The sequence below is a fragment of the Papio anubis genome, chromosome 13, assembly GCF_008728515.1.
Source record: "Papio anubis isolate 15944 chromosome 13, Panubis1.0, whole genome shotgun sequence".
Taxonomy (NCBI): domain Eukaryota; kingdom Metazoa; phylum Chordata; class Mammalia; order Primates; family Cercopithecidae; genus Papio; species Papio anubis.
Window position 1 is genome coordinate 40377916 of NC_044988.1, and position 19975 is coordinate 40397890.

General features: G+C 34.0%; 1 long non-coding RNA gene across 2 annotated transcripts in view; it reads left to right on the forward strand.

The window, feature by feature from the left end:
* The window catches only part of LOC103878335, a 63428-nt gene that overhangs the window by 35816 nt on the left and 7637 nt on the right, over window positions 1-19975 (forward strand). Inside the window, exons 3-4 of one of the 2 annotated variants that reach the window (XR_001895876.3) lie at window positions 7818-7934; window positions 14950-17408. This is a non-coding gene — a long non-coding RNA (uncharacterized LOC103878335). Of the gene's footprint in view, window positions 1-7817; window positions 7935-14949; window positions 17409-19975 lie in introns of those variants that run through there. The other variant, XR_638496.4, reaches the window with a different exon arrangement.

The window sequence follows — 19975 nt, forward strand, 5'->3', positions numbered from 1 at the left end:
TGTTGCTATTGGTTAAAAAAAGAAAAGAAAAGAAAAAGTCTACAAGATTTTATTTGCATAGATATTCATCTGTATCTTTTAATGGGCACCATAAGGTAAATATAGGTAGATAGATCTAATTATCTATCTATCTATAGATAGATATATCTATTTATTTATCTATAGATAGATATATATGGATAGATATATCTATTTATATAGAAAGATAAATATATCTATTTATCTATCTATCTATCTGTCTATATAAAATATAATTTCAAGAAAATACATTTTAAAGACAACATTAAGCATTATACCCTACAGGTCTACACTAATGTTGGCTTACCTTGAAACTTTGTACTAGGAATAGAGAATTGTAGATCAGTAGCAAAATGAAATGTTCTTTCAAATTAAGAATGATTATGGGAAATAATCAAATAATTCATTTTGGACATCCTTACATATTCATTTAAAAGAAAAACCCAGGAGTAAAAAATAAATTATTTATCTTTTAATTTATAATAATGTAATTAATCTTTTCAAATGATATTAAAAGCACATTGGTCATATCATATATAGTTTCATCTTTTATGTTCTTAGTTAATAATATATTGCTTGTAAAGAATGAAACAAATACTATAAAATTTCAATGCACTATGAATATTCATTATTCTTTTCTTTAAATCAACATTAATTATAAAGTATCTTAAAAATTTTACAGATTTCTCAATAATTATAATTTCCATAATATGAGAAATATTTTCTCATTGTTACTGTAAACTAAATGCAACTAATAGCATTTTCTAAGTGCTTGGTCAGTACTTTCATCATTCTTTTTGGAGATGGGAGAAGGAGTTCACACAGGATAATAACCCTATTTTACAAAAGGTAAAGTAGAAAAAGTGAAATGTAAATTTTCACTGGAGTTATTACTGTAAAGATGGAAATCAAACCCAGACTGGATGAACAATTTCCTAATAATCTCAACTTTATTTTATTGTTGAATCTATACATAGTGGTAAAAATTTTTTGACTCAACAACATTTGTTATACATTTGTAGTATGTCTTAATTGAGACCAGGTTCTATAAAAGTCTGGGGAAAAGTTCCTTGAGGGTGTTACTTTTTATTTACTCATACATTTAATAATTTATTGAACATCTACTACCTACCATGATTTATGTTAATAAAATGGGTCAAATAATTGGGGGAATCATTTCCAACTCTCCCTGTGTTTTATTTGGGATTTTTGTCTGTAAAGTACTGCTTCTTTGAATTTGGGAGTACATAAAGACTTGTAAGTAAAAGAAAACTTCTAAGCTCTACTTTTTTTTTTCTTACTTTACCAATATTATTTACCAGTCACTGTTAGAATTTGAATATCAGTTTTTTGAAAATGGCAGTTGGAGGGTCAGTGTACATGGTTTAAGATTCAGAGTCATACAACTTAGATTTGCTTTTGACATTATCACTATATGACGTTGGCAAGGTAATTTGTCTTTCTATGTTTCAGCTTCTTCACATCTAAAATGGGGCTAATGGATATCATCTCATAGGATAGTTAAGAGACTTAAAATGTCCTAAGCACATAGAAAGTGGTCACTAAATGCTAGCTTTATTATTATTTTATGTACTTTTTTTTTAGTCTAATAAGGGGTGAGAATCAAAAAGAATATTGTAAATTATAGTAGTTTCTGACATGATAATAATATTTTTTGGAAATCATAAAAATGACTGCAATATCTTTGAACAACTCTTGCTTTTTACCAAAAGTACAGTAAATGGTGGAGTTCAAAATTATTGTTATCACATTTACTAGACACATTTATTGGCTTCTGTGAAACACTGTTTTAAGCACTTTAAAATTTTATTTATTTATTTATTTATTTATTTATTTATTTATTTATTTTTGAGATGGAGTCTCGCTGTGTCATCCAGGCTGGAGTGCAATGGCACAATCTTGTCTCACTGCAACCTCCTGCCTCCCAGGTACAAGCGATTCTCCTGCCTCAGCCTCCAGAGTAACTGGGATTACAGGCATGCACCACAATACCCTGCTAATTTTTGTATTTTTAGTAGAGACGGGGTTTCACCATGTTGGCCAGGCTCGAACTCCTGACCTCCTGAGCTCTCTAACTCCTGACCTCAGCTGATCCACCTGCCTTGGCCTCCCAAAGTGCTGGAATTACAGGTGTTAGCAATGGCGCCTGGCCGCACGTTAAAATTATTAATTCATTTAGTTGTCATAGCAATTCTTTGAAGCAGGGAAATAGAGAAACATTATATAATAATATTATCTATGTTTACATTTCTAGCGAAAAAGACAAGATTTAATTCGAGGCTTTCTCTCTCAGGAATCCAAAATTCTGAATTAAAAGCTATCTACTTCTTAATTTTGAGTATTATAAAATGATCAAAATCCTAAAGGCATTAGGTGTACCTTAATAATTAGAAGTCATAGGTGGAGTTCAGAAATTCTGCATTAACTTAGGCATTTGCTATTTCAAATAATATGGTATTTTCAATAAACAGCAAGTATGAAGGGAAAAATCCCAAATATTGTTGTGAAAATTTCTAACTTCAACATCATTAACATATTATTTTCCTACAAAAGTACATATTTTCAGAGTAATAGATAAATATTCTCAACCTAATTCTATAATATATAGTATGAAATATCATTTTACATAATTGATGCCAACTATTTAAGAACATAAACAAAGGGAATTACAAACTTATTTATATAATTGCCACACTCATATTGGCAATTTTCTACTTTATATATTCCTAAGTTTTCCCAAATTTTCTTAAAAACAATCATGTTACAAATTGGATTTGTGATCTTTACCTTTCCAGATCTTATCCTTGAAGTGTTTTTTTGTTTTTTGCCTATCACCTTCCATTCTAATCACCCCTCATCAATTTGTAAAAATTTTTAAATGTTTAGCTTCTATGCACCAGTAACAAGAATGTGCCTAATATGTTTGTAACTTCTAAAATCATTAATAATTCAAAACTGAATCACTTATGACATTGCATGAACATTAAGTGTTCATAAGAGTACAAACCAGGACTTACGCTACACGTTGAAAAAAAGTAATTATTTCAAACAAATATAGTTCCAGTGGGAGGCAATCGTACCCAATGGAGTGCTAAATTTAAGAAGACTGATAATGTCAATTGTCAGTGAGAATCTGGGACAACTGAAACTCTCATACTTTGCTAGTGAATGTGTAAAATAACATAAACACTTTGGAAACCAGTACACATTTTGTTTTCATAAAATCAAATAAATTCTTCCACTGTGACTCAGAAATTCTACACTTTTTGTATTTATAGCCAAAAGAAATGACAAGAAATGTCCAAGAAAACAACTTGCATGTAAATGTTCTCAAAAGTTTTATTGATAATAGAATAAAACTGAAAATAACCCAAATGCCCGTGAAAAAGATAACAGATAAACAAATTTGGTTTATCCATAGAATAGAATACTGCTCGGCAGCTGAAAACAAAAACAACCAACCAATCAACCAACAAAACAAACAAAAAAACCATTGCTGATAGAACAAAGCTATGCAATTCTAACGATTTTTTAACTCTCCTGAGAGAAAGAAGTCAGGCACAAATGTATACATACAGTATAATTCTATTTATATAAATTTGTGAAACCAGTAAAACTAACAGATGTTGAAGAAAATGAGAATAGTTGTTACTGGAAAGGAGTCCTGATCCAGACCCCATGACAGAGCTTTCAGATCTGATGCAAGAAAGAATTTGAGGTGGGTCCACAGTGTAAAGTGAAAGCAAGTTTATTTGAGAATTTAAAACAAAAAAATATGGCTACTCCTTAGACAGAGCAGCAGCATGGACTGCTCAGTTGCTTAAATTTATTACTTGTTGATTATATGGGAAACAATGTATGAATTATTCATGAGTCTTCTGGGAAAGGGGTGGGCAATTCCTGGAACTGAAGGTTGCTCCCCTTTTTAGACCATATATGGTAACTTCCTGACATTGCCATGGCATTTGTAAGCTGTCATGGTGCTGGTGGGAGTGTCTCTTAGCATGCTAATGCATTAGTGTAAAATGAGCAGTGAGGGTGACCAGAGGTCACTTTCATCACCATCTTGGCTTGGGTGGGATCTGGCCAGCTTCTTTACCACTTGCTGTTTTATTAGCAAGGTCTTTGTGACCTGAATCTTGTGCTTACCCCCTATATCATCCTGTGACTCAGGATGCCTTAACCTCCTGGGAATGCAGCCTAGCAGGTCTCAGCCTTATTTTACCCAGCTCTTAATCAAGATGGAGTCACTCTGGTTCAAACACCTCTGACACAGTGATTGCTTCTTGGGATTAAATGAGAAGAATGATTACAGAATGTTCTGGAGGTGAGTTTCATGAATGCATATATTTCTCAAAACCCAGATCTACATATTTAACTTTAACTAAATTATATCTTAATATAAAGATGATGCCAAAAATAAATATGACAAACTAAAATAAGTCAGATGAAAGCTTGTATATACGACACTACAGTTATACCCCACAGCCACAGCATCTGCATAATGGGATTGAGAGAAAAAACTTTTATGTGAGGAAAGTCAGCACCCTTTAGCTGTCAGGCTCAGAGAGACATTGAAATGCAGAAGCAGTCCACATCACACTCCCCTCTTGAGCTAAATAGTCACCTCTTGAAGCCACTTGCTTCTTGGGTTCTAGACTGACACTAAGTAGCCATAAAATGCCATATACTGGACACCATAAGCTTGTACTCCATGGTTCAACAATGTGTAGCCAATCACACCATTGTTATTTCTGTGCCCAGTTAGAATTCCTGTCAAACAACTTTGCATCAGCCCACTCATTGTCCCCTTTTTTCCTTTAAAAACATGCTTGTAAGGAAGGCCTGATGGAGCACTCCCAAGGCAACATGGAAACATTTCCCAGGCTGCAGTTGCCAACCTTGGACCAAATAAATGCTCTATAACAGTGTTGCCATGCTTTCTTCCTTCAGGTTGACAGGTCACATATTTTTTACCAAAAATAGTTACTTTCCTTTTAGACAGGTACAAAGGCAGTTTTGGGAAGACAGAAGTAGGTATATTTGAAAAATTTCCCCACATTAAATCCACGTGTAGCTCCATTGGGATGAATATCAGACAGTCTCTTGTTCCTCATCTTGCTCCTTTTGGTTCTATTGTCATTTAAATAGAAATCTCTTTTGTCCTGTGTTCTGACTTCCTCTCCTACCAGTTCTTACTGTATTCTGGTAGTTGGCTATAATGTTTTTACATTCATGGTGGTGTTTTTTGAGCCTGAAGAGTATTCAGAGATTTCTTTATGGTAAAACAAATGATGCAGGATTTTTCTCATCCCCTTTGCCAAGCTCACAGCAGGAGGTGCCCTGTCTACCCCACCCACCGGGCCGTGTCCAGCTTGTGCTCCAGCCCATGGCTCTTACAGCTACTGCAACTATGTGCTCAGCCCCTGGCAGGTGGTGGTGTGTGAAAGAGCAAGTGTAGGGTCCAGTCAGCTGTTTGAAATGCCAGCACAGTGATGAACTTCATGCAGGACTTGCTGCTGGACCAGGCATGTTTCCCCAAAAGGAATGTGATGGCACCCAGGCAGGGGTGCACATGACCCCAAAGAGACTGGAGGGGTGTTACAACATGCTAATTAACCCTTTTAGTTCTACCATCCACAGCCTGATAGACAGTGGCATGTTAGCACAGTCAGCCTCTTGCCCTGCTCTGGCCCACAGCTCCAAGGCTGGCTCAGCCCTGCCATTGCTTCCCATGGTGTAGAGTGGCTGCCCTCCTATGGAGGAGAACAGATGACCACAATGTTATAGCTGTCTGAGTACCCACATTTGTTGGGTCCTGAATTCTTTTCCCCCGTCCAAGAAGAATGAGGATACGCTGACAAGCAAAGAGTGAGGGAGGTGGAGAAGAATTTTACTGAGTAATGGAACAGCTCTTCGTGGAGAAGGGATCCAAAGTCAGGTGGTTTCTCTTCCAGTGTGGCTGGGTCTGGGGCTTTTATGGGCTCGGAATAGGGGAGTGCATGATGATTGGCTTGTGACTATGCAAAAAATAGTTAAAACAAAGGCACCACTCAAAAGTGGGCACAACAGTGTAAAAAATCAATTAGAGAAGGGTAGGTATATATAAAACAGGTGAAGGATGGGAATCAATCAGAGGAAAGTGCACCAAATGGGAAGAGAGGTTCTCAATCCAGTCCTTGGATTTACCTGGGACTTGCAGCTAGGCTTTAAACTCTCTTTGGCTTGAAAGTGTTGTTTCAATGGTCACTCACCCCTGTCTGCCTAGGATTTGTCTATGTCCTGCCACTATCATAAACACCATTGCAAAGTATTTAGAATTCTTTACAATGGAGCATCAACCAGGCTTTTCTCCTAATAGGGTCCTTCCCTCACAGCAAACTATGAATAATTATCTGTCACCGTCTTACCAAAGACCACTTCCCTCTACAGGTGAACAGAAGTAAAGAAAGTGACAAAAGTAGGTTGGGGTGACAAAACAAAATGCTTTCCTGCTGTACTTACTTCTGATATCTGAGGAATAATTCTTAAGAGAGCAATGTATTACAGATCTCAAGCTGGCTCCGAGAAAATGGTGCAGTAGGTTTCTCAGTCTTTGGCATGTCTCCAGACTCAGCCTTGTTTGTCTCTCCTAACATCTCACCTTTTCTTTCCTGGGCTCCCAAGGGCAGGCTGCACATGTCTACCAGTCCCTGTGAAAGTGTTAGCTGATAATTAAGATGATAGCTGAAGCCTAAGGTGTTAGCTGACACAGTCTAAGATATAAGCCTCCTGGTGAATTTACACTTTAATCAGGGACTTTGAAAGGTGAAATACTAATTTTGTTCTTTCCATTTTCAATGCTCCATCTTTAATATTATTTATTATGAATATTCATGAAGAATATTCAACTCATGTAATTAGGGTGAAATAAACATATTTATAACTAGATCTATCAGTTCCCATAATCTGAGCCTCTTTCCACCTGCACTATTTATGAACAACATTCAAAACAAAACAGTGGCCAAAAAATAGATATATGGACCACATCATGCAGAGCTACTTATAATTGCCTTTATTTCCTTCAGTCAATTCTTTCAAAAGTCAAAATGACTATCAGTAACCTTAATTGATATTTAAAATTGAAGCATGGCTAGCATAGGATTCTTAGCTCCTACTAATATGAATAAAATTGGTGTGATTTCTTAACCAAAGAAAAATGGCACAAACTTGCCAGACAAGTATTTTACTGACCTTGTTCATATTTATTCTAATTGATTACTTTCAGGGAAGAAAATATCATAACTTTGGAGGGTGACAATATCTTTGATCATTTTAAAAGTTTTACTTCATTTCACAAACTATTCTTCTGTAATTTTTATGGTTTTCTCAGTGTTACATCTGGATAGTACACTTTCACTAACTGTATGCTTTCTTATATTCTGTATTTTATACAGTTGTTGGTATACTACTTATGACCTTTCCTATCTAGGTAAAGCATTGCCAAGATCTTCATATAAGATAATTTCTAATCAAGTCATCCTTCTCCTTTTCATCTGAAATGATTTTATGTTTTTTCATTTAACCTATTTCCAGTTATCAATACACACGTTTTTTGAGATGAGGTTTAGCTTTATTGCATAAGCTAGAGTGCAGTGGCACAACCATAGCTTACTGCAGTTTCAAACTCCTGGGCTCAAGCAATCCTCCCACCTCAGCCTCCTGAGTAGCTGGCACTATGGGTGCATTTCATGAGGCCCAGCTAATTTTATTTGTTTATTTATTTATGTCTTTTGTAGGAATGGAGTCTTGCCATGGTGCCCCAGCTGACTTTGAACTTCTGGGCTCAAACAATCCTCCTGCCTCAGCCTCCCAGAATTATCAATATTGAAAGCCAGTTACTGATGATAACATAGGTAAGACTGAACTATGGCTGAACTTATACATTAATTAATGAGTGGGAAACCCCTGAATCTTTGTGCTTCGAGTTGAGAGGTTTCATCTGGCATCGATGCAAAAAGATGTATAAGAGGCTGAAAGTTATTAAGGGCCTCAGTGTTAGCAAGGCAGAGTGGAAACAGAAGGATGTACATGGGGTTGGACTAAATGCGATATTCATGCCGTTAGGCATATGATTACCTGTGGAAGAACTGTGTAACAGATCCAAAAGTTTGAATGACTGTGAGTATAAAAGAAACACTGAAATCTAAGGATAGTTAGAAGAGGTTTAGAAAACAGAATGAATTCAAATGGAATATACTGAGGTTGAGTTATCAGAAATATATTTAGAAATATCTTGAAGATAATGTGACATTTTAGAGGTGACATTAAGAGAATACATATGTCTAGAGAATTATATTTCAGAATTTAAATTAGTAGAATTGAGAAGTAAGTTTTTGTTCCCAAAAAGAGGATAAGATGAACCAGGAGTGCCAGTGAACAAAAAAAAAAAAAAAGAGAAATATGCAAACATAAGAAATGGGAGAAAGGAATGATGACCAAAGAGATTAAAAAGGAGTAATCTGGGAGGTGGAGTGAGAACTAGTGTCACATATTTCACAGAAAATGAGAGTTCAGAAATATTAAAAAGAGATGTCATGTCTAGTATTAACAGCTGTCATTAATATGCACTAGACCCTTTACTAAGTAAGTACCTTATCTCATTTAAAGTTCAGAACATCTCTTTAAAATAGAAGCATTAGTTGCACAAAGTAGTAAGTCTCAGAGTTTCCCAAGGGCAACTATTCAGAAATTAACAAAGTTGGAGTTTGAATCTTAGGCTGTATGAATGTGATGTAACCACTTATCTACATTATCTCAAAAATTGACTTTATGCTAAGATTGAGAATGAAAAAGGGTCAAAGTGTGTGTTAACTAAACAGTGATCTTTGAAAGAGTAGTTTGGGGATATCTATCAGGATAGAAGCTTAGTGACAAATAAATCAGATGTGAATGCACAGTAGACATTGTAGAGAGTGACAAGAAATTTGGCCCTGAAATAGACAGTTTGATGGGTTAGCCGAGTAGAACGAAGGAAATATATTAAATGCTCTTTCTCTCTCTTTTTAATGATTAAGGAAACTAGAAAATCACTGTGTGTTAATAGAATCGTTTTACATTTGTAATATGGTAGTTCTGTGGGTCATCGACTCAGAGATGAAAGCTGACACAATTGAATAGCAATTTATGCTCACTGATGCATCACTGGGAAATGACCTAAATTAGATAGCCCTTGTTAAAAGTAATTACATACATGACATTAAAGAAAGTGAAATGCTAAAATACTAGGCAGAAATAAAAATGAATTACATTAATCTTAGAGAAAATACTGCTTGTTGTGTTTAAGAAATATTAGTATCCATAAACTTTAGACTCTTTCACTTCCTGGCACAGATATATAAGTTATAAAAATCTGAAAATATATACATATTCATATAAAGAAGCCTGGGATGGTGCCTTTCAAAATTAAAAGAAAATGACCAGAGCCTTAATTATATTTTTTTTCTTCCAATATATGAGTAATTTTATAATAGTGTGATATATCATAGTAACATCATTCAAAGTGTGTCTGGCTGAGAGCCACTATTAGGTCACTTGTGAGTAGATTTGTAAAACTGATATTTTGATTGAAAGTTCTAATTAATTTGACAACATTATCCCAACTTTGAAGAAACTAAACATATTAGAGTATGAGATAGAACATTGGTGTATTTTGCAAAATTTCAATTGATATGGCCCACAAAGGTGGAAGAAAATTCATTATTTATTAATATTTATAATATTATTTTTCTAAGGGACAGAAGACACGTACTTTTTCATGTTGGGGCAGCTGGCACTTAATTCAAACACACTGTCCTTCACTCTAACACATTGATAGACATTTTGACACAAATAATGCACATTTTTTAACACCTTCAAATATAAGCATACACACAAAACACATTAAATGATTGTCTATAGGCAGTGTATGGGCCAGGATACAAACATACACACACAGACACATACAGACACACACACACATACACACTTCTTTTGTCTCGGTGTGGCCATGTGACCAAGTTATCACTCAGTAAATGAGAGTAGAAATAAAATATGCACTCACTAAAGGGCCTCTTCTATCTATAGGAAATGTCTCTTTGGGCTTTCTCTCCTTCATGTGGATATGCAGTCACCCAGTTCTGACTATATAGAAGACACAATTACCTTGGAAAGAGCAACCCAACAGTATGGAAAAAATATTCCTTGAATGTCCTCAGGAAAAAATGTTTTCTTTGTAGCCTAGACTTTACTGACTGTTATAGAAAGGAAAGAAATAATAATAATAATAATATATTGTATTAAAGAAATAATAATAATAATATATTTATTGAAGCAAGCTTTATTCTTAGTTGAATCAGAATTCCAAGGAAAGAGACTGAGATGTGTTTGCCTTGTCGATGATCACCAATAACAATGACATTCACATGCAAGGCTGAAAGTTTTGCACCATTAACTGTCCCCAAGAAAGCCTGATTGGAAAGTATTATTAATTGTAAGTTAGAATAAAATAATCTTTTTGGAAAGGGCTGCAAATAATCTAAAATCTTCCATTTTTCTTCTTAATTATACAATTTTTCCTAATTTACACAAATTTGGAAAAGAAAATTCCTATCCTTGTTGCTCAAGATTCTCATTATACACTCATCCCACAGGTAGCCTTGCCCGGCTCACAGAAGTACATTTTATTTTATAAATATACATACTTGCACATGCAATTTTCCATAATAAAATCATGTAAGTCATAATATTTAAATAACTTTTTTTTATTCACAAAAATATTATGGACAGATTCCATGTTCAGTACATATAGTTCTACCTCTATTTTTTGTGGAAATGTTGCTTAGTATTTTATTCTATTCCTCTACAAATAGTGGAATAGCCATTTATCATGGTTATTTAGATTGTTATTGGTATTTTCTATTACAATATATGTTTTAATAAGTTGTACACAGGTGTGTATATAGATTAATACGTATTTATGTACTCAAGCAACTATTTCTTTTTTTTTTTTTTTTTTTTTTTGGTCTGGCGGCTGTATCACCCAGGCTGGAGTGCAGTGGCCAGCGATCGGCCTGCAAGCTCCCGCCTCTCAGGTTCCATGGAATTTCTCCTGCCCCTCCCAGCCTCCGAGTAGCTGGGACTACAGAAGCCGCCACCGCAGCCCGGCTAGTTTTTTTTTTGTATTTTTTGAAGCCAGAGGCGGGGTTTCACCATGTTAGCCAGGATGGTCTCGATCTCCTGACCTCGTGATCCACCCGCCTCGGCCTCCCAAAGTGCTGGGATTACAGGCTTGAGCCACCGCGCCCGGCTCAAGCAACTATTTCTGTAGCTAGATTCATAGTATTGTTATTCTGAATACGGCAAGCATAATTTATACTAAAATCTTCCCCCCCGAAATGTTGGACCCACAAATAATATATTAGAATGTCCATTCTCTACACTCTCACCACTAGATGCTAGGTTTTCATCTTCAGAATATGATTAAAGTTCTTGCAAGTGGCCAATATCAGATACAGATACACATGACATCTCTAAGTAAAAAGTGTGAGGAGAATTATTTAAATATGCAAGTTCACTCAGATAACATAAAGTAGGGTAATAGTTACTAACAGTTGGTGTGTGCTATATATAGTTAACTTTCAGTTAGGAAACACAGTAATTACATTGCCCCTTTTTAACCTTTCAAAATATATGTAATGTAAATGTTCTCTTTTTGTTCATATTGTTCCCTCTAGAGGCATCAGATGGTGTAATTTGGATTTACACCATCACAGTAATTGAAATATGAATATATTCAAATTGCTTTCACAATTATGAGGCTTGAATTTAATTATTTTTATTAAGATGGGTAGTGGGATACAATCACAAAAATAAACAATATATTTCTTGCTGTTCATGGCACTGTGTCAACTACTATGCAGCATGAAGCTAATACAGAGGACATTACGTTAATTCTCAAAGATTTGCATTTGAAATTCTTTAGGATAAAAATTAACATGGAATGAAGTTGATTGTGATTGAAAATAATACCATATTCTTTGATTTACTTCTATTTTTCTTTGCTACTTTTCATCTTTTTGTATGCAAGGGTGAGGGACTAATTGATTATTTTCAGAAAGAGTAAAAGAGAAATGTCTGTAAAACATGATGTAGTAGAGTAATTGAGAAGCCTCAAGCAATGTAAAGCGAATGGGGCTTTAAAAGATGACACCTAGAAAACCGGATTTTCCCAGAGTCTGAACTACTAGAATAGGAAAAACTATACAGAAAACAGAATAGTGAAAATGTGTGCAATAAAAATGAAACACACCATTTTATCACCATAGAAATCAGACCAATAATAAATAAATATTCTGTGAAACGCAGGCTTTGCCATTAAGATATCAAAAGCCTTTAAACCAAGTGGCAAGTTCTTTATAAGAAATGAAAGCAAATTCCAGATAGAGGGTATTTTTCAATTTAAAAATTTATAAGATCCTATGATTCCTCACACAAATGTAATATGGTGCAGAACAACACCAAATTACCATTCTGCCCTCATCCCACGCCTGAGGAGTACATTACTGGTAGGAAGACAGGTTTCAGATAATATCAGAGAAACATATAGAGTAAATGGGCGTGCAAAATTCCCAGTTGTGCTTGTTTAATTAGATGCTGGTAACAGCAGCAAACAATAGTAAAGAAGGCATGGAAACAGAGTGTTAATGAGATTCAAATAAATCAGGTATCACTGTTGGACTACAGATAAAAGACAAGCTCCAGTATATCTGCATTTTAATCAGCCTGATCACAGTTTTGATGAATGTGCCAAAGGGACTGTTCTTTGCTCTGTTTTCACAGTGAGTGAAAGGCAACAAAAGGAGCAGTTTTGATTTTTACACTTCCTGACAGATGAGTCATATGGGATTAATGTTGGAATTCATTAAAGCTAGAATTCTACCTAAGGATCATATTTCACAGGATATATACATTACCATTTTATAAAGGTGACATTTAAGAGTCTGGTTAGCTATTTAACAGATTTTGGCAATTGGACAGGACCTAAGTATATACACATGATATTACTAAATATATAAGCATCCATAAACACACAACACCAAAGTGTCCTACATTGCTTAGGAAAATATTCTGAGCCATACACAAAAATACATCAATTTTGCTGCTATTAAATAAAAGCAAGAACTTCCAAATACAGTCATTCCCATTATCTAACCATGCATTAACCAAGTTTCTAGAACTGCAAGGTATTTTAAGAAGATAAATTATTTTATTAGGTAAATATTTACTAGTAAATTAACTGCTTAAGATCAGCCACCAACTAAATACTCACCACTTAATGTTAGAGTTTATTCCACTTGGGTCAGGCACAGTGACTCATGTCTATCATCCCAGCACTTTGGGAGGGCGAGGCGGAAGGGTCACTTGAAGCCAGGAGATCAAGAACAGTTTGGGAAACACAGCAAGATCCAGTCTCTACAAAAGCTGAAAAAACAAAAACAAAAACAAAACAAAATAAAAAAAAATTGTCCAGGGTTGGTGATACACATCCCTAGTTCAGGCTATAGACCTAGCTACTCCCCTGTCCCCAAAAAAGAAAGATAAAGAATTTATTGCACATGAATAAGTCAGTCTTATACTGAATCTCAGGTATATAGAATATCTAACATTATAGTGCAAATATAACAGAAAATAAGAGCCAATGAAAATTACAGATCTTGAAAAGATGCAAGATTTTATGAAGTTGATGAAATTGTTGGAGAACTGCTCAAATAATCTACAATAACTTGACAAAGGAGACTTTTTGATAATTAAAATGGATAACAGTCAAGTTCGTTTTCAAACAATGTTTAATACTTCAAAAGAGGATGTCTTGAAGATCAAAAGACCTAGGATCATTGAAGAATGGTAACACTCCTGAATATTTTTCCTAAATGCCAATTTTGAGAACACATTATGGAAGCCAAAGATGAAGCAAGAGATACTATATCACACCACCACATAATACTTTTAGAAACAAAATTTGATTAATAATCATTTATTAATATTTAATTTGTCCTAAATTTTAGATCATATATGTAATTTTGAATCAGAATTTTTCTCAACACACAAAAATAATTTTCATAAAGGTTTACATTTTTAAAGATAACATTTAAAATATTTTTTCTTCATTTACTATTAATATAGACACTTCCATCTGTGCCTGCAATATAAGTTTGAATCACTGAACTTATCTGATTGACTTCTTTTGGCTAAAATGTCTATCATTCTGCTTGGCTAGGCATGAATAAGACATAGCTCCTCTACAGAAGCTCACAGTTTACTGTAAAGAACATTCATGTCAACAATAACAGTATTCCATTGTGATAACCAGAATAAAAGTTGTAAATTAAAATGTGAAATTTAAATGAAAAATTTGGTATCTTGGGTCATAGAAAAAAACATATAGATTGTACTTGGTAGAGAAACAAGTTAAGTCATATGTTTTGTACCTGTCTATACTTTTCTTAATTATGAAGATTCATTTGATACTGTTATGAATATATGTGTTTATATTAGTTTATATTTTCTATATTTGCCACATTTTATGTTAATCTTTTCCCTCCCAGCATGCATAATTTATTTCTGACAATATTTCACAACATTAAATCAGCTTGGGGAATATAAAATGACATCATAACTGTAATTCTGAAAGATTCCAGGAAAAGAAAGATGGCTGTGTGAAAACATGTACTTGGTCTGAGAATGACAAAGCGTAAGCATATAAAAATTTAGAAATCTTTAGAAATAAGTGCTACAAGTTGACTTACTGAAGTGGTAGGCTAATTTTGTTCTTTTGCAAGAAAAATATCTAACAAATACCACGTCTGTATAACTTGTCTGTTGCTTTTTCAGATACAATCATGTAACATACAACCATAATTTGGTCAAGGATGGACCACATATACTACGGTGGTTCCACAAAATTACAATGGAGCTGAAAAATATCTGTTGCCTAATGACGACTTGATGAAAAGTATATAGAAAAAGAATACAAAAAAGAAAATATTTTTCTATAGCCATAGAATTGTCTGCTTTTTAAGGTGTTATTGTAAAAGAGTCAAAAGTTTTACAACTTTAAAATTTATAAACTAAAAAAGTTACAGTAAGCTAAGGTTAATTTATTATTAAAGAAAGAAAATTATGAAATAACTTTAGTGAAGTCTAAGCTTACAGTGTTTGTAAAGCCTACAGTAATGTACAGTAATATCCTAGGTCCTCACATTCACTCGCCACTCACTCAGAGCAAATTTTAGTCCCATAAGCTTCATTCATGTTAAGCACTCTACAGAAGTGTAGCATTTTTAATCTTGTACATCGTATTTTTAGTGTACCTTTTTATGTTTAGACTTGTTTAGATGTACAAGCATTTACCATAGTGTTATGATTGCCTACAATATTCAGTTTAGTAACATGCTAAACAAGTTTGCAGCTTAGGAGCAATAGGTTATACCATATAGCCTAGGTGCATAGTAGGCTTTTCTATCTGGCTTTGTTTAAGCACTCTATAATATTCACACAGTGATGACATTGCCTAATTTGGGGGATGTATGCTATGTCTCTGGATAAATAATTTTCTATTTCTAAATTAAAACCCTAGAGAGTGACTATACATCTTAGTTTGCCTGTGATATAGCTTGTTCATATCACATGTATTAAGCCACCTTAATGTTTATAAAGACATTTTTATTCTTAAAGTCCTGATATAGAAAATGAATTATATGCTTATCTTATCATCTATGGTAGACTGTATTTACATGAGTATAAATGTAATATAAAATACATATTCTGCAGCAGACATACTAGAGAGTGCCTGCCATAAAGTAATTACTCTTTACTGAATAAAATGTGTGTGTTTCCAAATAAAAATTTAGGTGGATTAGACCAGAGTCTGAGCATGTATTCCAACAGTGGATGCAAATCACTATATGGCTATTTCACAAACTTCATTTTCCGAAAATTTGTGTGTGTATTTTACAATTCTTTGGAAACTCAATAAATTTTGCAAATAAATATTTTTTAAAGTAACAGAATTCATCATTTTAAGATATGCTTCTATTCTTTATATTTTTAAGGAAAATACTACCAATTAATTCATGACCTGCCATTGATTTTCAGACATATCTGATTATCAGAGATGTTAACAGGTAGATAAAAAATTGAGAAAAAGCAGTATAATATTTCTACTCCATATAATAACAAATTAATAAAATGGTATTATTGGTTATCACATTATTTACTCTTTATAAATATATTTATGTTAAGTAGACATCACTGCATCAGTTGTCCTGTGGAGGTCATCATGTTCTGTTCTGTGGGATCATAATTTAACAAGTCAGGATGCTGTGCAATATATCTTTCAAACGTTTATTATTTCTAGATACAATATGTTTATGATGTTTAAATCCTTTTGTGTACATGACAATTTCTGATTTCAAATTTATAGATATTCTTTAATCATAATTAAAACATTTAATTAAAACTCCATCTCAAACACAAAACAAAACAAAAGAAACAACAAAAAAAAGAGGCAATAAAGGCATTCAAATCAGAAAGGAAGAAGTAAAATGAGTGTGGGTGGGGGTAGGGATGGTGGTATATTTCTGCCATTAAAAAAGAAGGAAGTCCATTTGCAACAACATGGATGAAACTGAGGACATTTTACTAAGTAAAATAAGTCAGACAAAGAAAAAGAAATGCTGTACGATCTCACTTATGTTATATGTGGATTCAACATTGCACTTATTTATACTGAACATGTTATGGTGCCAGAATCTTTCCTAATGATAATATTCACCCATTTTGACTTATGAATATTTGTTTAATAACCCATTTAGGTTAGGCACAAAATTGAAATAACTCTATAATAGTGGATTTGGGGAAGGTTCATTTTAACAATTCAGTGTATTTTCTTATTTGCAATCACTTTACATAGAATATGGTTGACTCTCAAGCCTGAAGTTAAGCTGGAGTTTAACACATATATGGAGAAAAGACATTTGTTGGCAACTACCATTCTGCTTTCTGTATCTATGAGTTTAATTTCTTTTTAGAGTTCACATACAACATAAGTGAGATCATACAGTATTTCTCTTTCTTTGTCTGACTTATTTCACTTAGTAAAAGGTCCTCCGTTTCATCCATGTTGTTGCAAATGGACTTCCTTCTTTTTTAATGTCAGAAATATACCACTATCCCTGCCCCTACCCACACACATTTTACTTCCTTTCTGATTTGAATGCCTTAATCCCTCTTTTTGTTTTGTTTTGTTTTTTGCTTTGTTTTGTTTTTTTGTTTTTGAGACGGAGTCTCACTCTGTCACCCAGGTTGGAGTGCAGAGGCGTGATCTCAGCTCACTGCAACCTCCACCTCCTGGGTTCAAGTGATTCTCCTGCCTCACCCTCCCACATAGATGGGATTGCACATCACCACACCTGGCTAATTTTCTGTATTTTTAGTAGAGACAGGGTTTCACTATATTGGCTAGGCTAGTCTCCAACTTGTGACCTCAGGTGATACACCGACTTGGCCTCCCAAAGTGCTGGGATTACAGGTGTGAGCCACCATGCCTGGCCTGAATCCCTTTATTTCTTTTTTAACCTGATCGCTCTGACAAGTACTTCTATTACCATGTTGAATAGAAGTGGGAATCCTTGTGTTGTTCCTGATCTTAGAGGAAAAGCTTTTAACTTTTTTCACCATTGAGTATGATGTTACTTGTAGGCTTGTACTATATGGCCTTTATTATGTTGAGGTAGGTTTATTCTATAAGCAATTTGCTGAGAGTTTTCATGATGAAAGAATGTTGAATTTTATCAAATTCTTTGTGGATGTGTGTATTTATTGAGATGATCATGATTTTTGTTCCTCCATTCTGTAAATGGGGTGCATCATGTTTACCGGCCTGTGTATGTGTAAGCATCCTTACATTCCTGTGATAAATCCCATTTAATCATGTAAATGACTCTTAATGCACTGCTGAATTTGGTTTGCTAGCATCTTGTTAAAAATTTTTACAACTATGCTGTGATTGTTAATATTGACTGTCAATTTTATTGGATTGAAGGATGCAAACTATTGTCCCTGAGTGTGTCTGTGAGGGTGTTGCAGAAGGAGATTAATATCTGAGTCAGTGGACTGGGAGAGGCAGACCCACCCTCAATCTGGGTGGGCACCATCTAATCAGTTGCCAGCATGACTAGAATAAAGAAGACAGAAGAGGGTGGAAAGAGTAGACTTGCTGAGTCTTCTGGCCTTCATTTTTCTCTTGTGCTGGAATTCCCGCCCTCAAATATCAGATTCCAAGTTCTTCAGCTTTTTGACTCTTGGTCTTACACCAGTAGTCTTGCAATTACACCAGTGCAGACTGAATGCTACACTGTTGGCTTCCTTACTTTTGAAGTTTTAAGACTTGGACTAGTTTGCTTGCTCTTATAAGCACGAATGCAAGCAAAAAGATAATGGAATAAGATTTCTAAAATATCTTTAAAAACTAAATATTATCTCCTTTGCTGCAACATGGTTGGAGCTGGAGGCCATTATCCTAAGCAAACAAACACAAGAAAAGCAAACCAAATGCCGCATGTTCTCACTTGTAAGTGGGAACTGAACACTGAGTACATATGAACACAAAGAAAGGAACAACAGACACCAGAGCCTCCTTGAAAGTGAAGAGTGAAGATCGAAAGTGGAGAGTGAAGATCGAAAAACTACCTATCAGGTACTATGCTTATTACCTGCATGACAAAATAATCTGTACACAAAACCCGTATGACACACAATTTACTTAAATAGCAAAACTGCACATATATCCTAAATTTAAAATAAATAGATAAATATCAACCCAAAATTTTATGCCCAAAGCAAATATCTTTCCAAATTGGAGACAAACTAAACTGTTTCAGAAACTCAAAGTAATTTATCTCCAGAAGACCCAAGAAATGTTTAAGGAAGTCCTTCATAAAGGCAAATGATAGCAGAGAGAAATATGAATCAACATGAAGGAATGAAAAAATGCTGAAATTAGTGTCTATAAAGCAAAATACAGGAAAGTGGTTTTCTTTGTAAGATAATTATGTAAACAAAAATGATAAAAACGTAATGTGACGTATGAAATAACAGATGAAAAATAAAATGTATGCCAATTATATATAAAGGGCAAGAGGGGAAAAAGGAAGTATATACTTGTATGGTTATTGTGCTATATACGAAGTGGTATCACTTCTAAGAGGGGACTAGGAAAATTTCAAAGTAAATGTTATAAATTTTAGACTAGTCACTACTGTAACAAAAAATAGTTATCACTAATATGCCAATAAAGAAGATAAAGTTCTATCATAACTACTCAATTAATCTAAAGGAATGCAAAATTAGAAGGTAAAGGAGAAAGAAGTAAAGAAAAATAGAAAACAAATATCATGATTATAGATTAATTCTAAGCATATCGATAATCATAGTAAATGTAACTGGTACAAATAATACAATTAAAAAGCAGAGATTGTCAATTAAATAACAAACAATAACCAGCTACCTGCTACTTAAATATGTTTCAAACATAAAGACTCACAGATATCAAAATTAAATTATGCAGAAAGGTATGTCAAGTAGCACTAAAAAAAAGGTAACTTGGAGTGTGTCTATTACTATCAGATAAGGTAGTTTTCTGAGTAAAGCATATTACCAGGAATAAGGAAAGGCATTTTATAATGATAAAGGAGTTTACTTATCAAGACAGCATAACAATCATAAACATTCACACACCTTATAACAAAATTTAAAAGTACCTAAAAAATACTTACAGAAGTTAGGAAAAATAGAAATTTCAGAGTTATAATCAGAGATGACATTTACAGAACGCTCTATCCAACAACAGCAGAATAAA